At 37.2% G+C, this 21248-nt stretch overlaps 1 protein-coding gene across 7 annotated transcripts in view; it reads right to left on the reverse strand.

Moving 5' to 3' along the window:
* The window catches only part of aopep (aminopeptidase O (putative)), a 119078-nt gene that overhangs the window by 15392 nt on the left and 82438 nt on the right, over nt 1-21248 (reverse strand). Inside the window, exon 18 of one of the 7 annotated variants that reach the window (XM_088076632.1) lies at nt 16732-20673. The exons of 4 other annotated variants lie outside the window; for them this stretch is intronic. The gene's annotated coding sequence lies outside the window, so the exon portion shown is untranslated. Of the gene's footprint in view, nt 1-16731; nt 20696-21248 lie in introns of those variants that run through there. 2 more of the 7 variants (XM_088076633.1, XM_088076631.1) reach the window with 2 other exon arrangements.

Here is a 21248-nt window from a genome sequence, read left to right on the forward strand (position 1 = left end):
ATGATCGAAAAGGCAAGGCTATAGTATGGCAAAATGTTGAAAAATGACATGTCCTAAAAACAGCTGAAAACCCCTTAAATCAGCATAAAATAGCGTGCTAAGACACGCCGTAGCACAATATGTTGCATAAAGGGACAAAGAACCCATAATACTGCATGTCGAAAAAATGATCGAAAAGGCAAGGCTATAGTATGGAAAAAGTGTCAAAAATCACATGTCCCAAAACCAGTGGAAAGCTGCTGAAAACAGCATAAAATAGCTTGCCTAGACACGCCATAGCATAATATGTTGCATAAAGGGACACAAAACCTATAATACTGTATGTCGAAAAAATGATCGAAAGGCAAGGCTATAGTATGGAAAAAGTGTCAAAAATCACATGTCCCAAAAACAGCTGAAAACCCCTCAAATCAGCATAAAATAGCGTGCTGAGACACGCCATAGCATAATATGTTGCATAAAGGGCCAAAAAAAACATAAAACTGCATGTCGAAAAAATGATCGAAAAGGCAAGGCTATAGTATGGCAAAATGTTGAAAAATGACATGTCCTAAAAAAAGCTGAAAACCCCTCAAATCAGCATAAAATAGCGTGCTGAGACACGCCATAGCATAATATGTTGCAACAACGGCCAAAAAAAACATAAAATTGCATGCCGAAAAAATGATCAAAAAGGCAAGGCTATAGTATGGAAAAATGTCAAAAATGACATGTCCCAAAAACAGTGGAAAACTACTGAAAACAGCATAAAATAGCGTGCTAAGACACGCCATAGCATAATATGTTGCATAAAGGGACAAAAAACCTATAATACTGTATGTCGAAAAAATGATCGAAAAGGCAAGGCTATAGTATGGCAAAATGTTGAAAAATGACATGTCCCAAAACCAGTGGAAAACTGCTGAAAACAGCATAAAATAGCGTGCTGAGAGACGCCATAGCACAATATGTTGCATAAACGGCCAAAACAACCATAAAACTGCATGTCGAAAAAATGGTCGAAAAGGCAAGGCTATAGTATGGCAAAATGTCAAAAAATGACATGTCATAAAAACAGCTGAAAACCCCTCAAATCAGCATAAAATAGCGTGTTAAGACACGCCATAGAATAATATGTTGCATAAAGGGCCAAAAAAAACATAAAACTGCATGTTGAAAAAATGATCGAAAAGGCAAGGCTATAGTATGGCAAAATGTTGAATAATGACATGTCCTAAAAACAGCTGAAAACCCCTCAAATCAGCATAAAATAGCGTGCTGAGACACACCATAGCATAATATGTTGCAACAACGGCCAAAAAAACCATAAAATTGCATGCCGAAAAAAATGATCGCAAAGGCAAGGCTATAGTATGGCAAAATGTTGAAAAATGACATGTCCTAAAAAAAGCTGAAAACCCCTCAAATCAGCATAAAATAGCATGCTGAGACACGCCATAGCATAATATGTTGCAACAACGGCCAAAAAAACCATAAAATTGCATGCCGAAAAAATGATCAAAAAGGCAAGGCTATAGTATGGCAAAATGTTGAAAAATGACATGTCCTAAAAAAAGCTGAAAACCCCTCAAATCAGCATAAAATAGCTTGCCTAGACACACCATAGCATAATATGTTGCATAAAGGGCCAAAAAAAACATAAAACTGCATGTCGAAAAAATGGTCGAAAAGGCAAGGCTATAGTATGGCAAAATGTTGAAAAATGACATGTCCTAAAAACAGTTGAAAACCCTTCAAATCAGCATAAAATAGTGTGCTGAGACACGCCATAGCATAATATGTTGCATAAAGGGCCAAAAAAACCATAAAACTGCATGTCGAAAAAATGATCGAAAAGGCAAGGCTATAGTATGGCAAAATGTTGAAAAATGACATGTCCTAAAAAAAGCTGAAAATCCCTCAAATCAGCATAAAATAGCATGCTGAGACACGCCATAGCATAATATGTTGCAAAAACGGCCAAAAAAACCATAAAATTGCATGCCGAAAAAAATGATCAAAAAGGCAAGGCTATAGTATGGCAAAATGTTGAAAAATGACATGTCCTAAAAAAAGCTGAAAACCCCTCAAATCAGCATAAAATAGCGTGCTGTGACACGCCATAGCATAATATGTTGCATAAAGGGCCAGAACAACCATAAAATTGCATGTTGAAAAAATGATCGAAAAGGCAAGGCTATAGTATGGCAAAATGTTGAAAAATGACATGTCCTAAAAACAGCTGAAAACCCCTTAAATCAGCATAAAATAGCGTGCTAAGACACGCCATAGCATAATATGTTGCATAAAGGGACAAAAAAAACATAAAACTGCATGTCGAAAAAATGATCGAAAAGGCAAGGCTATAGTATGGAAAAAATGTCAAAAATGACATGTCCCAAAAACAGTGGAAAACTGCTGAAAACAGCATAAAATAGCGTGCTGAGAGACGGCATAGCATAATATGTTGCATAAACGGCCAAAACAACCATAAAACTGCATGTCGAAAAAATGATCGAAAAGGCAAGGCTATAGTATGGCAAAATGTCAAAAAATGACATGTCCTAAAAACAGCTGAAAACCCCTTAAATCAGCATAAAATAGCGTGTTAAGACACGCCATAGAATAATATGTTGCATAAAGGGCCAAAAAAAACATAAAACTGCATGTCGAAAAAATGATCGAAAAGGCAAGGCTATAGTATGGCAAAATGTCAAAAAATGACATGTCCTAAAAACAGCTGAAAACCCCTTAAATCAGCATAAAATAGCGTGTTAAGACACGCCATAGAATAATATGTTGCATAAAGGGCCAAAAAAAACATAAAACTGCATGTCGAAAAAATGATCGAAAAGGCAAGGCTATGGTATGGCAAAATGTTGAATAATGACATGTCCTAAAAAAAGCTGAAAACCCCTCAAATCAGCATAAAATAGCATGCTGAGACACGCCATAGCATAATATGTTGCATAAAGGGCCAAAAAAACCAAAAAACTGCATGTCGAACAAATGATCAAAAAGGCAAGGCTATAGTATGGCAAAATGTTGAAAAATGACATGTCCTAAAAACAGTTGAAAACCCCTCAAATCAGCATAAAATAGCGTGCTGAGACACGCCATAGCATAATATGTTGCATAAAGGGCCAAAATAACCATAAAATTGCATGTCGAAAAAATGATCGAAAAGGCAAGGCTATAGTATGGAAAAAATGTCAAAAATGACATGTCCCAAAAACAGTGGAAAACTGCTGAAAACAGCATAAAATAGCTTGCCTAGACACGCCATAGCATAATATGTTGCATAAAGGGCCAAAAATCTATAATACTGTATGTCGAAAAAATGATCGAAAAGGCAAGGCTATAGTATGGCAAAATGTTGAAAAATGACATGTCCTAAAAACAGCTGAAAACCCCTTAAATCAGCATAAAATAGCGTGCTAAGACACGCCATGGCATAATATGTTGCATAAAGGGCCAAAAAAAACATAAAACTGCATGTCGAAAAAATGATCGAAAAGGCAAGGCTATAGTATGGAAAAAATGTCAAAAATGACATGTCCTAAAAACAGTGGAAAACTGCTGAAAACAGCATAAAATAGCGTGCTGAGAGACGCCATAGCATAATATGTTGCATAAACGGCCAAAACAACCATAAAACTGCATGTCGAAAAAATGATCGAAAAGGCAAGGCTATAGTATGGCAAAATGTCAAAAAATGACATGTCCTAAAAACAGCTGAAAACCCCTTAAATCAGCATAAAATAGCGTGTTAAGACACGCCATAGAATAATATGTTGCATAAAGGGCCAAAAAAAACATAAAACTGCATGTCGAAAAAATGATCGAAAAGGCAAGGCTATAGTATGGCAAAATGTCAAAAAATGACATGTCCTAAAAACAGCTGAAAACCCCTCAAATCAGCATAAAATAGCGTGCTGAGACACGCCATAGCATAATATGTTGCAACAACGGCCAAAACAACCATATAATGTTGCATAAAAGGACAAAAAACCCATAATACTGTGTGTCGAAAAAATGATCGAAAAGGCAAGGCTATAGTATGGCAAAATGTCAAAAAATGACATGTCCTAAAAACAGCTGAAAACCCCTTAAATCAGCATAAAATAGCGTGTTAAGACACGCCATAGAATAATATGTTGCATAAAGGGCCAAAAAAAACATAAAACTGCATGTCGAAAAAATGATCGAAAAGGCAAGGCTATAGTATGGAAAAAATGTCAAAAATGACATGTCCCAAAAACAGTGGAAAACTGCTGAAAACAGCATAAAATAGCGTGCTGTGACACGCCATAGCATAATATGTTATAAAAACGGCCAAAACCACCATAAAAATGTAGACACGCCATAGCATAAAAAGACAAAACATAGCAAAAACAGCCAAAAGCACTATAATATGGCATGTTCAAGAAATGACTCAAAAAGCACAATGCAATTCAAAATCCTCCTGCATGCGTTCAACACCATCCACAACCTCGCCCCTCCTTCTCTGCCAGATCTTCTCTACATCGCCATCTCCACCTGCTCCCTCACATCCTCGTCCTCCATCCACCTCACTGTGCCCCCCGCCCGCCTCAGCACCATGGGGAGCAGAGCTCTCAGCCTCTCTGCTCCCAAACTCTGGAACTCATTCCCACTGGACATCTGAAACATCGACTCTCTTCCTCTCTTCAAATCCAGACTCAAACCTCACCTGTTCAAGATTGCATACTCTGTGTAATTGCACTGTTCCAATGTATACTGTATGTAGCTTTTATCTGTTGTTTTATTGTAATTGTTTTATCTTTGTAAAGTGTCCTTGAGTGCTGAGAAAGGTGCTTCTGAATAAAATGTATTAATATTGTTATTATTATTAATAATAATAATATGACATGTCCAAAAAAAGACTGAAAAACACATTAAATAGCGTGCTGAGACATGCAATACGATAGAATGTTGCAAAAACGGTCAATAACACCGTAATAATGCATGCCGAAAAAATTACCAAAGAAGCAAGGCTATAGTAGGGCTAATAATGTGAAAATGTAACATGTCCAAAAAACAACTTTAAACACAACCAAACAGAATAAAATAGTGTGCCAAAACAAACTATAGCACAGAACATTGCAAAAACAGCCAAAAACACCTTAATGATGCATGTCGAAAAATTGATCGAAAAGGCAAGGCTATAGTATGGAAAAATATTGAAAAATGACATTTCCCAAAAACAGTTCAAAACTGCTGAAAACAGCAAAATAGCGTTCCAAAAGGCACCGTTGCAAAGAAAGATGCAAAAATAGCCAAAAACACCATAATAATGCATGTCGAAAAAATGATCGAAAAGGCAAGGCTATAGTATGGAAAAATGTTGAAAAAATGACATGTCCTAAAAACAGCTGAAAACCCCTCAAATCAGCATAAAATAGCGTGCTGAGACACGCCATAGCAAAATATGTTGCATAAAGGGCCAAAAAAAACATAAAACTGCATGTCGAAAAATGATCGAAAAGGCAAGGCTATAGTATGGAAAAAATGTCAAAAATGACATGTCCCAAAAACAGTGGAAAACTGCTGAAAACAGCATAAAATAGCTTGCCTAGACACGCCATAGCATAGAATGTTGCATAAAGGGCCAAAAAACCTATAATACTGTATGTCGAAAAAATGATCGAAAAGGCAAGGCCATAGTATGGCAAAATGTTGAAAAATGACATGTCCTAAAAACAGCTGAAAACCCCTCAAATCAGCATAAAATAGCGTGCTAAGACACGCCATAGCACAATATGTTGCATAAAGGGCCAAAAAAAACATAAAACTGCATGTCGAAAAAATGATCGAAAAGGCAAGGCTATAGTATGGAATAAATGTCAAAAAGGACATGTCCCAAAAACAGTGGAAAACTGCTGAAAACAGCATAAAATAGCGTGCTGAGAGACGCCATAGCACAATATGTTGCATAAACGGCCAAAACGACCATAAAACTGCATGTCGAAAAAATGATCGAAAAGGCAAGGCTATAGTATGGCAAAATGTCAAAAAATGACATGTCCTAAAAACAGCTGAAAACCCCTCAAATCAGCATAAAATAGCGTGCTAAGGCACACCATAGCATAATATGTTGCATAAAGGGCCAAAAAAAACATAAAATTGCATGTTAAAAAAATGATCGAAAAGGCAAGGCTATAGTATGGCAAAATGTTGAAAAATGACATGTCCTAAAAACAGCTGAAAACCCCTCAAATCAGCATAAAATAGCGTGCTGAGACACGCCATAGCATAATATGTTGCATAAAGGGCCAAAAAAAACATAAAACTGCATGTCGAAAAAATGATCGAAAAGGCAAGGCTATAGTATGGAAAAAATGTCAAAAATGACATGTCCCAAAACAAGTGGAAAACTGCTGAAAACAGCATAAAATAGCGTGCTGAGAGACGCCATAGCACAATATGTTGCATAAACGGCCAAAACGACCATAAAACTGCATGTCGAAAAAATAATCGAAAAGGCAAGGCTATAGTATGGCAAAATGTTGAAAAATGACATGTCCAAAAAAAGCTGAAAACCCCTCAAATCAGCATGAAATAGCGTGCTGAGGCACGCCATAGCATAATATGTTGCATAAAGGGCCAAAAAAACCATAAAATTGCATGTTAAAAAAATGTTCGAAAAGGCAAGGCTATAGTATGGCAAAATGTTGAAAAATGACATGTCCTAAAAACAGCTGAAAACCCCTCAAATCAGCATAAAATAGCTTGCCTAGACACACCATAGCATAATATGTTGCATAAAGGGCCAAAAAAAACATAAAACTGCATGTCGAAAAAATGATCGAAAAGGCAAGGCTATAGTATGGAAAAAATGTCAAAAAGGACATGTCCCAAAAACAGTGGAAAACTGCTGAAAACAGCATAAAATAGCGTGCTGAGAGACGCCATAGCACAATATGTTGCATAAACGGCCAAAACGACCATAAAACTGCATGTCGAAAAAATGATCGAAAAGGCAAGGCTATAGTATGGCAAAATGTCAAAAAATGACATGTCCTAAAAACAGCTGAAAACCCCTCAAATCAGCATAAAATAGCGTGCTAAGGCACAACATAGCATAATATGTTGCATAAAGGGCCAAAAAAAACATAAAATTGCATGTTAGAAAAATGTTCGAAAAGGCAAGGCTATAGTATGGCAAAATGTTGAAAAATGACATGTCCTAAAAACAGCTGAAAACCCCTCAAATCAGCATAAAATAGCGTGCTGAGACACGCCATAGCATAATATGTTGCATAAAGGGCCAAAAAAAACATAAAACTGCATGTCGAAAAAATGATCGAAAAGGCAAGGCTATAGTATGGAAAAAATGTCAAAAATGACATGTCCCAAAAACAGTGGAAAACTGCTGAAAACAGCATAAAATAGCGTGCTGTGACACGCCATAGCATAATATGTTGCAACAACGGCCAAAACGACCATAAAACTGCATGTCGAAAAAATGATCGAAAAGGCAAGGCTATAGTATGGCAAAATGTCAAAAAATGACATGTCCTAAAAACAGCTGAAAACCCCTCAAATCAGCATAAAATAGCGTGCTAAGGCACACCATAGCATAATATGTTGCATAAAGGGCCAAAAAAAACATAAAACTGCATGTCGAAAAAATAATCGAAAAGGCAAGGCTATAGTATGGCAAAATGTTGAAAAATGACATGTCCAAAAAAAGCTGAAAACCCCTCAAATCAGCATGAAATAGCGTGCTGAGGCACGCCATAGCATAATATGTTGCATAAAGGGCCAAAAAAACCATAAAATTGCATGTTAAAAAAATGTTCGAAAAGGCAAGGCTATAGTATGGCAAAATGTTGAAAAATGACATGTCCTAAAAAAAGCTGAAAACCCCTCAAATCAGCATAAAATAGCATGCTGAGACACGCCATAGCATAATATGTTGCAACAACGGCCAAAACAACCATAAAACTGCATGTCGAAAAAATGATCGAAAAGGCAAGGCTATAGTATGGCAAAATGTTGAAAAATGACATGTCCTAAAAAAAAGCTGAAAACCCCTAAAATCAGCATAAAATAGCGTGCTAAGACACGCCGTAGCATAATATGTTGCATAAAGGGCCAAAAAAAACATAAAACTGCATGTCGAAAAAATGGTCGAAAAGGCAAGGCTATAGTATGGCAAAATGTTGAAAAATGACATGTCCAAAAAAAGCTGAAAACCCCTCAAATCAGCATGAAATAGCGTGCTAAGACACGCCATAGCACAATATGTTGCATAAAGGGCCAAAAAAAACATAAAACTGCATGTCGAAAAAATGATCGAAAAGGCAAGGCTATAGTATGGAAAAAATGTCAAAAATGACATGTCCCAAAAACAGTGGAAAACTGCTGAAAACAGCATAAAATAGCTTGCCTAGACACGCCATAGCATAGAATGTTGCATAAAGGGACAAAAAACCTATAATACTGTATGTCGAAAAAATGATCGAAAAGGCAAGGCTATAGTATGGAAAAATGTTGAAAAATGACATGTCCTAAAAACAGCTGAAAACCCCTCAAATCAGCATAAAATAGCTTGCCTAGACACACCATAGCATAATATGTTGCATAAAGGGCCAAAATAACCATAAAATTGCATGTCGAAAAAATGATCGAAAAGGCAAGGCTATAGTATGGCAAAATGTTGAAAAATGACATGTCCTAAAAAAAGCTGAAAACCCCTCAAATCAGCATGAAATAGCGTGCTGAGACACGCCATAGCATAATATGTTGCATAAAGGGCCAAAAAAAACATAAAATTGCATGTTAAAAAAATGATCGAAAAGGCAAGGCTATAGTATGGAAAAATGTTGAAAAATGACATGTCCTAAAAACAGCTGAAAACCCCTCAAATCAGCATAAAATAGCATGCTGAGACACGCCATAGCATAATATGTTGCAACAACGGCCAAAACAACCATAAAACTGCATGTCGAAAAAATGATCGAAAAGGCAAGGCTATAGTATGGAAAAAATGTCAAAAATGACATGTCCCAAAAACAGTGGAAAACTGCTGAAAACAGCATAAAATTGCTTGCCTAGACACGCCATAGCATAATATGTTGCATAAAGGGACAAAACAACCAAAAAAATGCATGTCGAAAAAATGATCGAAAAGGCAAGGCTATAGTATGGAAAAATGTTGAAAAATGTCATGTCCAAAAAAAGCTGAAAACCCCTCAAATCAGCATGAAATAGCGTGCTAAGACACGCCATAGCATAATATGTTGCATAAAGGGCCAAAAAAACCATAAAATTGCATGTTAAAAAAATGATCGAAAAGGCAAGGCTATAGTATGGCAAAATGTTGAAAAATGACATGTCCTAAAAACAGCTGAAAACCCCTCAATTCAGCATAAAATAGCGTGCTGAGACACGCCATAGCATAATATGTTGCATAAAGGGCCAAAAAAAACATAAAACTGCATGTCGAAAAAATGATCGAAAAGGCAAGGCTATAGTATGGAAAAAATGTCAAAAATGACATGTCCCAAAAACAGTGGAAAACTGCTGAAAACAGCATAAAATAGCGTGCTGAGACACGCCATAGCATAATATGTTGCATAAAGGGCCAAAAAAAACAAAAAACTGCATGTCGAAAAAATGATCGAAAAGGCAAGGCTATAGTATGGCAAAATGTCAAAAAATGACATGTCCTAAAAACAGCTGAAAACCCCTCAAATCAGCATAAAATAGCGTGCTAAGGCACACCATAGCATAATATGTTGCATAAAGGGCCAAAAAAAACATAAAACTGCATGTCGAAAAAATAATCGAAAAGGCAAGGCTATAGTATGGCAAAATGTTGAAAAATGACATGTCCAAAAAAAGCTGAAAACCCCTCAAATCAGCATGAAATAGCGTGCTGAGGCACGCCATAGCATAATATGTTGCATAAAGGGCCAAAAAAACCATAAAATTGCATGTTAAAAAAATGTTCGAAAAGGCAAGGCTATAGTATGGCAAAATGTTGAAAAATGACATGTCCTAAAAACAGCTGAAAACCCCTCAAATCAGCATAAAATAGCCTGCTAAGACACGCCATAGCATAGAATGTTGCATAAAGGGACAAAAAACCTATAATACTGTATGTCGAAAAAATGATCGAAAAGGCAAGGCTATAGTATGGCAAAATGTTGAAAAATGACATGTCCTAAAAACAGCTGAAAACCCCTCAAATCAGCATAAAATAGCGTGCTAAGACACACCATAGCATAATATGTTGCATAAAGGGCCAAAAAAAACATAAAACTGCATGTCGAAAAAATGATCGAAAAGGCAAGGCTATAGTATGGCAAAATGTTGAAAAATGACATGTCCTAAAAAAAGCTGAAAACCCCTCAAATCAGCATAAAATAGCATGCTGAGACACGCCATAGCATAATATGTTGCAACAACGGCCAAAACAACCATAAAACTGCATGTCGAAAAAATGATCGAAAAGGCAAGGCTATAGTATGGCAAAATGTTGAAAAATGACATGTCCAAAAAAAGCTGAAAACCCCTCAAATCAGCATAAAATAGCGTGCTAAGACACGCCATAGCATAATATGTTGCATAAAGGGCCAAAAAAAACATAAAACTGCATGTCGAAAAAAAGATCGAAAAGGCAAGGCTATAGTATGGCAAAATGTTGAAAAATGACATGTCCAAAAAAAGCTGAAAACCCCTCAAATCAGCATGAAATAGCGTGCTAAGACACGCCATAGCACAATATGTTGCATAAAGGGCCAAAAAAAACATAAAACTGCATGTCGAAAAAGAGATCGAAAAGGCAAGGCTATAGTATGGAAAAAATGTCAAAAATGACATGTCCCAAAAACAGTGGAAAACCGCTGAAAACAGCATAAAATAGCTTGCCTAGATACGCCATAGCATAGAATGTTGCATAAAGGGACAAAAAACCTATAATACTGTATGTCGAAAAAATGATCGAAAAGGCAAGGCTATAGTATGGCAAAATGTTGAAAAATGACATGTCCTAAAAACAGCTGAAAACCCCTCAAATCAGCATAAAATAGCGTGCTAAGACACACCATAGCATAATATGTTGCATAAAGGGCCAAAAAAAACCATAAAACTGCATGTCGAAAAAATGATCGAAAAGGCAAGGCTATAGTATGGCAAAATGTTGAAAAATGACATGTCCAAAAAAAGCTGAAAACCCCTCAAATCAGCATGAAATAGCGTGCTGAGACACGCCATAGCATAATATGTTGCATAAAGGGCCAAAAAAAACATAAAATTGCATGTTAAAAAAATGATCGAAAAGGCAAGGCTATAGTATGGAAAAATGTTGAAAAATGACATGTCCTAAAAACAGCTGAAAACCCCTCAAATCAGCATAAAATAGCATGCTGAGACACGCCATAGCATAATATGTTGCAACAACAGCCAAAACAACCATAAAACTGCATGTCGAAAAAATGATCGAAAAGGCAAGGCTATAGTATGGAAAAAATGTCAAAAATGGCATGTCCCAAAAACAGTGGAAAACTGCTGAAAACAGCATAAAATTGCTTGCCTAGACACGCCATAGCATAATATGTTGCATAAAGGGACAAAACAACCAAAAAACTGCATGTCGAAAAAATGATCGAAAAGGCAAGGCTATAGTATGGCAAAATGTTGAAAAATGTCATGTCCAAAAAAAGCTGAAAACCCCTCAAATCAGCATGAAATAGCGTGCTAAGACACGCCATAGCATAATATGTTGCATAAAGGGCCAAAAAAACCATAAAATTGCATGTTAAAAAAATGATCGAAAAGGCAAGGCTATAGTATGGCAAAATGTTGAAAAATGACATGTCCTAAAAACAGCTGAAAACCCCTAAAATCAGCATAAAATAGCATGCTGAGACACGCCATAGCATAATATGTTGCAACAACGGCCAAAACAACCATAAAACTGCATGTCGAAAAAAAGATCGAAAAGGCAAGGCTATAGTATGGAAAAAATGTCAAAAATGACATGTCCCAAAAACAGTGGAAAACTGCTGAAAACAGCATAAAATAGCTTGCCTAGACACGCCATAGCATAGAATGTTGCATGAAGGGACAAAAAACCTATAATACTGTATGTCGAAAAAATGATCGAAAAGGCAAGGCTATAGTATGGCAAAATGTTGAAAAATGACATGTCCTAAAAACAGCTGAAAACCCCTCAAATCAGCATAAAATAGCGTGCTAAGACACGCCATAGCATAATATGTTGCATAAAGGGCCAAAAAAAACATAAAACTGCATGTCGAAAAAATGATCGAAAAGGCAAGGCTATAGTATGGAAAAAATGTCAAAAATGACATGTCCCAAAACAAGTGGAAAACTGCTGAAAACAGCATAAAATAGCGTGCTGAGAGACGCCATAGCACAATATGTTGCATAAACGGCCAAAACGACCATAAAACTGCATGTCGAAAAAATGATCGAAAAGGCAAGGCTATAGTATGGCAAAATGTCAAAAAATGACATGTCCTAAAAACAGCTGAAAACCCCTCAAATCAGCATAAAATAGCGTGCTAAGGCACACCATAGCATAATATGTTGCATAAAGGGCCAAAAAAAACATAAAACTGCATGTCGAAAAAATGATCGAAAAGGCAAGGCTATAGTATGGCAAAATGTTGAAAAATGACATGTCCAAAAAAAGCTGAAAACCCCTCAAATCAGCATGAAATAGCGTGCTGAGGCACGCCATAGCATAATATGTTGCATAAAGGGCCAAAAAAAACATAAAACTGCATGTCGAAAAAATGATCGAAAAGGCAAGGCTATAGTATGGCAAAATGTTGAAAAATGACATGTCCAAAAAAAGCTGAAAACCCCTCAAATCAGCATAAAATAGCGTGCTGAGACACGCCATAGCATAATATGTTGCATAAAGGGCCAAAAAAAACATAAAACTGCATGTCGAAAAAATGATCGAAAAGGCAAGGCTATAGTATGGAAAAAATGTCAAAAATGACATGTCCCAAAAACAGTGGAAAACTGCTGAATACAGCATAAAATAGCTTGCCTAGACACGCCATAGCATAGAATGTTGCATAAAGGGACAAAAAACCCATAATACTGCATGTCGAAAAAATGATCGAAAAGGCAAGGCTATAGTATGGCAAAATGTTGAAAAATGACATGTCCTAAAAAAAGCTGAAAACCCCTCAAATCAGCATAAAATAGCATGCTGAGACACGCCATAGCATAATATGTTGCAACAACGGCCAAAACAACCATAAAACTGCATGTCGAAAAAATGATCGAAAAGGCAAGGCTATAGTATGGCAAAATGTTGAAAAATGACATGTCCAAAAAAAGCTGAAAACCCCTCAAATCAGCATAAAATAGCGTGCTAAGACACGCCATAGCATAATATGTTGCATAAAGGGCCAAAAAAACCATAAAACTGCATGTCGAAAAAATGATCGAAAAGGCAAGGCTATAGTATGGCAAAATGTTGAAAAATGACATGTCCAAAAAAAGATGAAAACCCCTCAAATCAGCATGAAATAGCGTGCTGAGACACGCCATAGCATAATATGTTGCAACAACGGCCAAAACAACCATAAAACTGCATGTCGAAAAAATGATCGAAAAGGCAAGGCTATAGTATGGAAAAAATGGAAAAAATGACATGTCCCAAAAACAGTGGAAAACTACTGAAAACAGCATAAAATAGCTTGCCTAGACACGCCATAGCATAGAATGTTGCATAAAGGGACAAAAAACCTATAATACTGTATGTCGAAAAAATGATCGAAAAGGCAAGGCTATAGTATGGCAAAATGTTGAAAAATGACATGTCCTAAAAACAGCTGAAAACCCCTCAAATCAGCATAAAATAGCGTGCTAAGACACACCATAGCATAATATGTTGCATAAAGGGCCAAAAAAAACATAAAACTGCATGTCGAAAAAATGATCGAAAAGGCAAGGCTATAGTATGGCAAAATGTTGAAAAATGACATGTCCAAAAAAAGCTGAAAACCCCTCAAATCAGCATGAAATAGCGTGCTGAGACACGCCATAGCATAATATGTTGCATAAAGGGCCAAAAAAAACATAAAATTGCATGTTAAAAAAATGATCAAAAAGGCAAGGCTATAGTATGGCAAAATGTTGAAAAATGACATGTCCTAAAAACAGCTGAAAACCCCTAAAATCAGCATAAAATAGCATGCTGAGACACGCCATAGCATAATATGTTGCAACAACGGCCAAAACAACCATAAAACTGCATGTCGAAAAAAAGATCGAAAAGGCAAGGCTATAGTATGGAAAAAATGTCAAAAATGACATGTCCCAAAAACAGTGGAAAACTGCTGAAAACAGCATAAAATAGCTTGCCTAGACACGCCATAGCATAATATGTTGCATAAAGGGACAAAAAACCTATAACACTGTATGTCGAAAAAATGATCGAAAAGGCAAGGCTATAGTATGGCAAAATGTTGAAAAATGACATGTCCTAAAAAAAGCTGAAAACCCCTCAAATCAGCATAAAATAGCGTGCTGAGACACGCCATAGCATAATATGTTGCATAAAGGGCCAAAAAAAACATAAAACTGCATGTCGAAAAAAAGATCGAAAAGGCAAGGCTATAGTATGGAAAAAATGGAAAAAAATGACATGTCCCAAAAACAGTGGAAAACTACTGAAAACAGCATAAAATAGCTTGCCTAGACACGCCATAGCAAAGAATGTTGCATAAAGGGCCAAAACAACCATAAAATTGTATGTCGAAAAAATGATCGAAAAGGCAAGGCTATAGTATGGCAAAATGTTGAAAAATGACATGTCCTAAAAAAAGCTGAAAACCCCTCAAATCAGCATAAAATAGCGTGCTAAGACACGCCATAGCATAATATGTTGCATAAAGGGCCAAAAAAAACATAAAATTGCATGTCGAAAAAATGATCGAAAAGGCAAGGCTATAGTATGGCAAAATGTTGAAAAATGACATGTCCTAAAAACAGCTGAAAACCCCTCAAATCAGCATAAAATAGCGTGCTAAGACACGCCATAGCATAATATGTTGCATAAAGGGACAAAAAAACATAAAACTGCATGTCGAAAAAATGATCGAAAAGGCAAGGCTATAGTATGGCAAAATGTTGAAAAATGACATGTCCTAAAAACAGCTGAAAACCCCTCAAATCAGCATAAAATAGCGTGCTGAGACACGCCATAGCATAATATGTTGCAACAACGGCCAAAACAACCATAAAACTGCATGTCGAAAAAATGATCGAAAATCAAGGCTATAGTATTGCAAAATGTTGAAAAATGACATGTCCTAAAAACAGCTGAAAACCCCTCAAATCAGCATAAAATAGCGTGCTGAGACACGCCATAGCATAATATGTTGCAACAACGGCCAAAACAACCATAAAATTGTATGTCGAAAAAATGATCGAAAAGGCAAGGCTATAGTATGGCAAAATGTTGAAAAATGACATGTCCTAAAAACAGCTGAAAACCCCTCAAATCAGCATAAAATAGCGTGCTGAGACACGCCATAGCATAATATGTTGCAACAACGGCCAAAACCACCATAAAACTGCATGTCGAAAAAATGATCGAAAAGGCAAGGCTATAGTATGGCAAAATGTTGAAAAATGACATGTCCTAAAAACAGCTGAAAACCCCTCAAATCAGCATAAGATAGCTTGCCTAGACACACCATAGCATAATATGTTGCATAAAGGGCCAAAATAACCATAAAATTGCATGTCGAAAAAATGATCGAAAAGGCAAGGCTATAGTATGGAAAAATGTTGAAAAATGACATGTCCTAAAAACAGCTGAAAACCCCTCAAATCAGCATAAAATAGCGTGCTGAGACACGCCATAGCATAATATGTTGCATATAGGGCCAAAAAAAACATAAAACTGTATGTCGAAAAAATGATCGAAAAGGCAAGGCTATAGTATGGAAAAAATGTCAAAAATCACATGTCCCAAAAACAGTGGAAAACTACTGAAAACAGCATAAAATAGCTTGCCTAGACACGCCATAGCATAGAATATTGCATAAAGGGACAAAAAACCTATAATACTGTATGTCGAAAAAATGATCGAAAAGGCAAGGCTATAGTATGGCAAAATGTTGAAAAATGACATGTCCTAAAAACAGTGGAAAACTGCTAAAAACAGCATAAAATAGTTTGTCTAGAAACGCCATAGCATAGAACGTTGCAAAACGATCAAAACCACCATAAAAATGAATTTTGAAAAAATGATCAAAAAGGCAAGGCTATAGTAAGGCAAAAATGTTAAAAAATGACATGTCAAAAAACAGCTGAAAAGTGCTGAAAACAGCATAAAAAAGCTTGCTGAGGCAAGCCATAGCATAGAATGCTGCAAAAATCGCCAAAGACACCATAATAATGAATGTCGAAAAAATGATCAAAAAGGCAAGGCTATAGTATGGCAAAACATGTCAAAATATGACATGTCCGAATAACAGCTGAAAACACCTCAAAACAGCATAAAATAGCGTGCTGAGACACGCCATAGAATAGAACGTTCCATTGTTTTATTGTAATTGTTTTATCTTTGTAAAGTTTCCTTGGGTGCTGAGAAAGGTGCTCATGAATAAAATGTACTATTATTATTCTTATTATTATTAATTTGACATGTAAAAAAAAAAAAAGACCGAAAATGCAACAAAATATGATATGTCCCAAAAACTGCTGAAAACTGCATAAAAGAGCATGCCGAGACATGCCATGGCATAGAATGTTGCAAGAATGGCCAAAAACACCATTATATGGCATGTCGAAAAAATGACCCAAAAAGCAATACTATAGTATTGTGAAAGATGTAAAAAAAAAATGACGTCCCCAAAACAGCTGAAAACTGCATCATATACCGTGCTGAGACGCACCATAGCATAGAATGTTGCAAAAACGGCCAAAAACACCATGATAAAGTATGTTGAAAAAACAAACAAAAATGCCACACTATAGTATGGCGAAAAATGTCAAAATATGACATGTCACAAAAACAGCTGAAAACCATATAAAATAGCATGTCGAAACACGTCATTGTACAGACTGTCATAATGTAGCATGTCAAAAAAATGGCTGAAAACACTATACTGTATGGCAAAAATGCTGAAAACCACATATTTTGTGATATAGAGAAGAGTATGACTTTTTCATAACATGTTGGAGGACATACTACATATACTATGACTTTTATTGATATTTTTGATGAAAAAAAAATCATACTTTGGTATTGGACCCAAGAAAGAACTTATTAGAATTTGGTCATTAGAAGTCAAAGGTCAAGGTGTCCCTCATAAAACACGTTTTTGGCCATAGTGAGTTCATTTTCTCAAATTTCACACAAATGTCTGATAAAATTTAATGATGAAGTTCTGACATTTTATATCAAAGTGTTCGAAGATTAATGGTGTCATCATAATGTTCTGCAAAAAACCTTCTGGCCTTTATTCATATGTGTTTGTGTGATGCGTCCATGTTCCGACAGACATGGATGTAAACTGTAAATGCAACTTAACTTGCGCACCGAGGCATACAACTGCATGGTGGTATTTCTAGTTTCTAACCTTGTCTACAAGTCTGACCTGCAGACATGAAAATCTCAAACTTAATTTGTCCTCTCTTTTCTCTTTCTCAGTTACATCTGCCATCGAAGCACAGTCATGAAAAACTCGACCTGTAGATCCTAGCTCCCTCTCTCACTCTCTCTCTCACTATTTCCTTGGTTACCCCTCTCCTCCACTCTCATTCGCCACGCTCGGCTAACCCGGCGATATGCCCCTCATTAAGCGGATCAAGAGGGATTCCAGAGGCATGTACCGGGGGAAGAAAAGAACGCGGGAGTGAGCGGGAGGGGAGAGGAGAAAAAAATGGATGGGGGAGACCACCCTTCTCCTTTAAAGGGTTGTGCTTTTTAGGTTTAAAAACACAGAGCAGGGAGTGTGCCTTGACAGACATGTTGTTTTCAGTTAAAACCCTCTCAGCCCGCCTCAGTCTAATCCCACTGTACTGTGGTCTCTGTGTCTGTGTAAGTGTGTGAGGGTGCAGAGGGTACAGGGAGGACTGTTCTACTTAAGAAAAGAATGGCGGGGGCACACAAACTGAGCAGTAAAACATAAATCCATCTCCCCACAGTGCGATATGAAAAAGCAGTGAGATGGTTCCTTCATCCATCATTTTAATTGGAGAGAGATCTGGACCTGAGCTCAGTTGACCAGCATGATCCATTGATGTTTACAGAGTCTTGTTTGGGTCAGTCCAATGGGAAGCAATAGTAAAAGTTAGGATATAAATCTCTAAATGCTTCTTTTCTTCTTCTTTTTTAGGTGTTTTACCTGCTCTGTTTATCCCCCCCCTGTACTTGTAGTGTGGCTCCACAGAGAGGTTTAGTGAGAGAGTGAAGGATGATGGCAAAAGATCTGCGGGCACAGACGGATAGGCGCTACATGTGTGTGCGCTGTATGTGTGTGTGTGTGTGTGTGTGTGTGTGTGTGTGTGTGTCAGAGAGATTTATCAGGACTGAGCCAGATGCTGAGCACTTGTCTAGAAAGCCTTTCACATCCTGTGCAAATGCATAAAGCTGTCTCTCTATCTGTATCTGTGTGTGTGTGTGTGTGTGTGTGTGTGTGTGTGTGTGTGTGTGTGTGTGTGTGTGAAGATAAAAGCCTGTCTTGTTGTGGCTTGGTCATGGCCTAAAAAAAGGCTTCAGAGCTGTAAGTCACTCAGGTTGATGTGGACAAGTATTTAGCAGCTCCTTTTGGCGCAGCCTGTGTTGACCAAGGTCACAGACTCCTTGTTTAACCTCATACTGGCTGAACTGGAGGTGTGCTAGACAATAACACAGCTGGCTAATGTTTAAGTTTGTGCCAGCACAATCATAAACATGGGGGATGTAGTCAGTCACAATGTTCCCAATGAAATATCAAAGCATCTTCTATAATTACTCTTACCCACCTGTCTAACACAGTTAATAGACTGGTGAAAATTTTAAGTTAAATCTTAAAGGGACAGTGTGAGTTGCCGACTGTTGGAGATATAGGCTGTAGAGATGTCTGCCTTTTCTCAGATATAGGGGAACATAGAAGGCAGTTGGCTTGTAGTGCTCAAAGTGCCAGAAAAAAATACATCTGGGAAACTCAGTTAATTAAAAAATACTTTCTCAATCAGCTTGTTACTGATAGGTTCTACATGAACCTTTGTATATGAATTTCCTGCCAAAGTTATAAGAATTATAGTTATTTTACTTGACAGATTTCTGGATTAATGTTTCGTCTGTGCTTTTTTCACTTGTTCGAAGCAGGCATGGCTCAGCTGGAAAAGGTTATGTAATGTATTTCCCTGCATCAATCAAAGGTTGATGATGATGGCAGTTGCGGGGTGTTTGGCTTATGTTGCAAGGCATGCCACTGTCAATCAAACCTGATCAAACCAAACTAGAGTTTAACCAGTTAGCCGAGTAATTGACTGAGTTGATAAATGAGAAGAGAATTATCTGGCAACTCTTTTGACACTGGATTAATTGTTTAAGTCCTTTTTATCAAAGTAGAAAAGCCATGTTTCAGCTTCTGAAATGTGAAGATTTGATGCTCTTCTCTGTTTTGCATCATTATAAATTTAATGTCTTTGGGTTTTGTATTTTTGTTTGGTACATACACGTAGCACTCAGTCCATATTGTTTAAAAAGCTTTGAAGAATAGCTGGGTTACTACAGTTCAATTGTCGAGCCAAGATCCGTTTAATTGCCTGCGCTCATTATTCAAAGGTTAGTGTCAGTAATAGCAAGGCTGTTATGAAAAGATCAGAAGCTTCAAAGAGACCTGTCTTCACTCCAGCCCTCCCTTCCGCTCTCTCTTCCTCCCTTTTCTTTCTTTCTGTCCGTCGAAACCATAAATTTCTCTCTTCCCTTCATTTAACGTGAGCCCAGTAAACCCCTCACTTTTCTAAGTCGTCAGAGAACTCAACGGGTGATAGTTGTGGTTTTACATGCACACATATACACTCACACAGCAGAGGAATTCCAGGGTCAACATTATAAAAATCACCCCACATCGAGCACAGACCGCCCTGAGCCCTCAGAAAACGCTCGCTGACCCGTTCTCTCTTTTCTTTCTTCCCTCTCTCGTTTGTTTGAGGAACACATTCCCAAATTCTTTCTCTGACAAACACATCCTGATGGCGCTGCTGTGAAACCACGGAAAAGGCCCCATTCTGAGTCTACAAACACACATGTACGCACACACACGCACGCACACACTCAATGGGATCAGAGAGGAATGTGAAGTATAGGTAGCCAAGTGACTCAAGTGTGGAGAGTCCACTGGGGCAGACGGAATCAGGATCAATCCCACACAAAGCTTTCTTTTTGTTGGTCGCCACCTCAGACTAAAAGGTCAGATATGAGATAGAAATATTGACTTTAATGTGTAGAAATACTTCCAAGTTCCCCTCCAGACACATTTTAAAGTGTGTAAAAATACTGTGCTATGATTTATTATTATTTCATTTATCATGGTTTTCCCACATTACAAAAGTAAAAACAAAACTGCGAAGGGGTAGAAGCAGATCTCCTCTTCCTCCCTCATTAAGGCTTTCTGGATCTGGTCTTGGTCCCTGTCCACCGAAGTCCTCCGAAGTTTTGCTTTCTACTTTCTCCTGCGCTGGCACAGCAATAAAACTAAATGTGAAGATTGAACATTGTGCATCAAGATGGCTAGTTTTAGGGAAACATTGTAGAAATTCGGTCATACATATCTGAGCCTAAGTCAGACTCAGATGAGTCTGTTGTGCACCAAAATTGATAATCGGCAGATGCAACACAAACGTAAGGTAGTTAGTTATTTGTTTATGTCGTTCATCAGCTAGTTAACTTGTAACTGGCAGTGGGTGCCACAGCGTTAGTGGTTAGGAAATCTGCTACCATGCAACAGAGTGTTTAGAATAGGACATTGTTATTAGATAATTATTTACAAATGTCTAATCAAAGTTTGCAGATGGATTTATTCACTCTGACTGATTTTTTTTTATAATCCATGTAATAATTCCGCTTTGCACTGAGGTTTCAGGTTTCCTTAACGATTTTTACACAGAGATCACGCTATAGGGCTGTTACAAAGTCCCCTCTTTATGCCTCCTTCGCATGTTTACACAGAGCCAAACAACAGCAGCATCATGCCACTCCAGTGTGTGATTTTAAATAGGTTCCTACATTGCAGCATTGTCAGCATTTG

This window comes from Plectropomus leopardus, chromosome 4 (assembly GCF_026936395.1).
Source record: "Plectropomus leopardus strain MGB_pleo_1.0 chromosome 4, ASM2693639v1, whole genome shotgun sequence".
NCBI lineage: Eukaryota > Metazoa > Chordata > Actinopteri > Perciformes > Serranidae > Plectropomus > Plectropomus leopardus.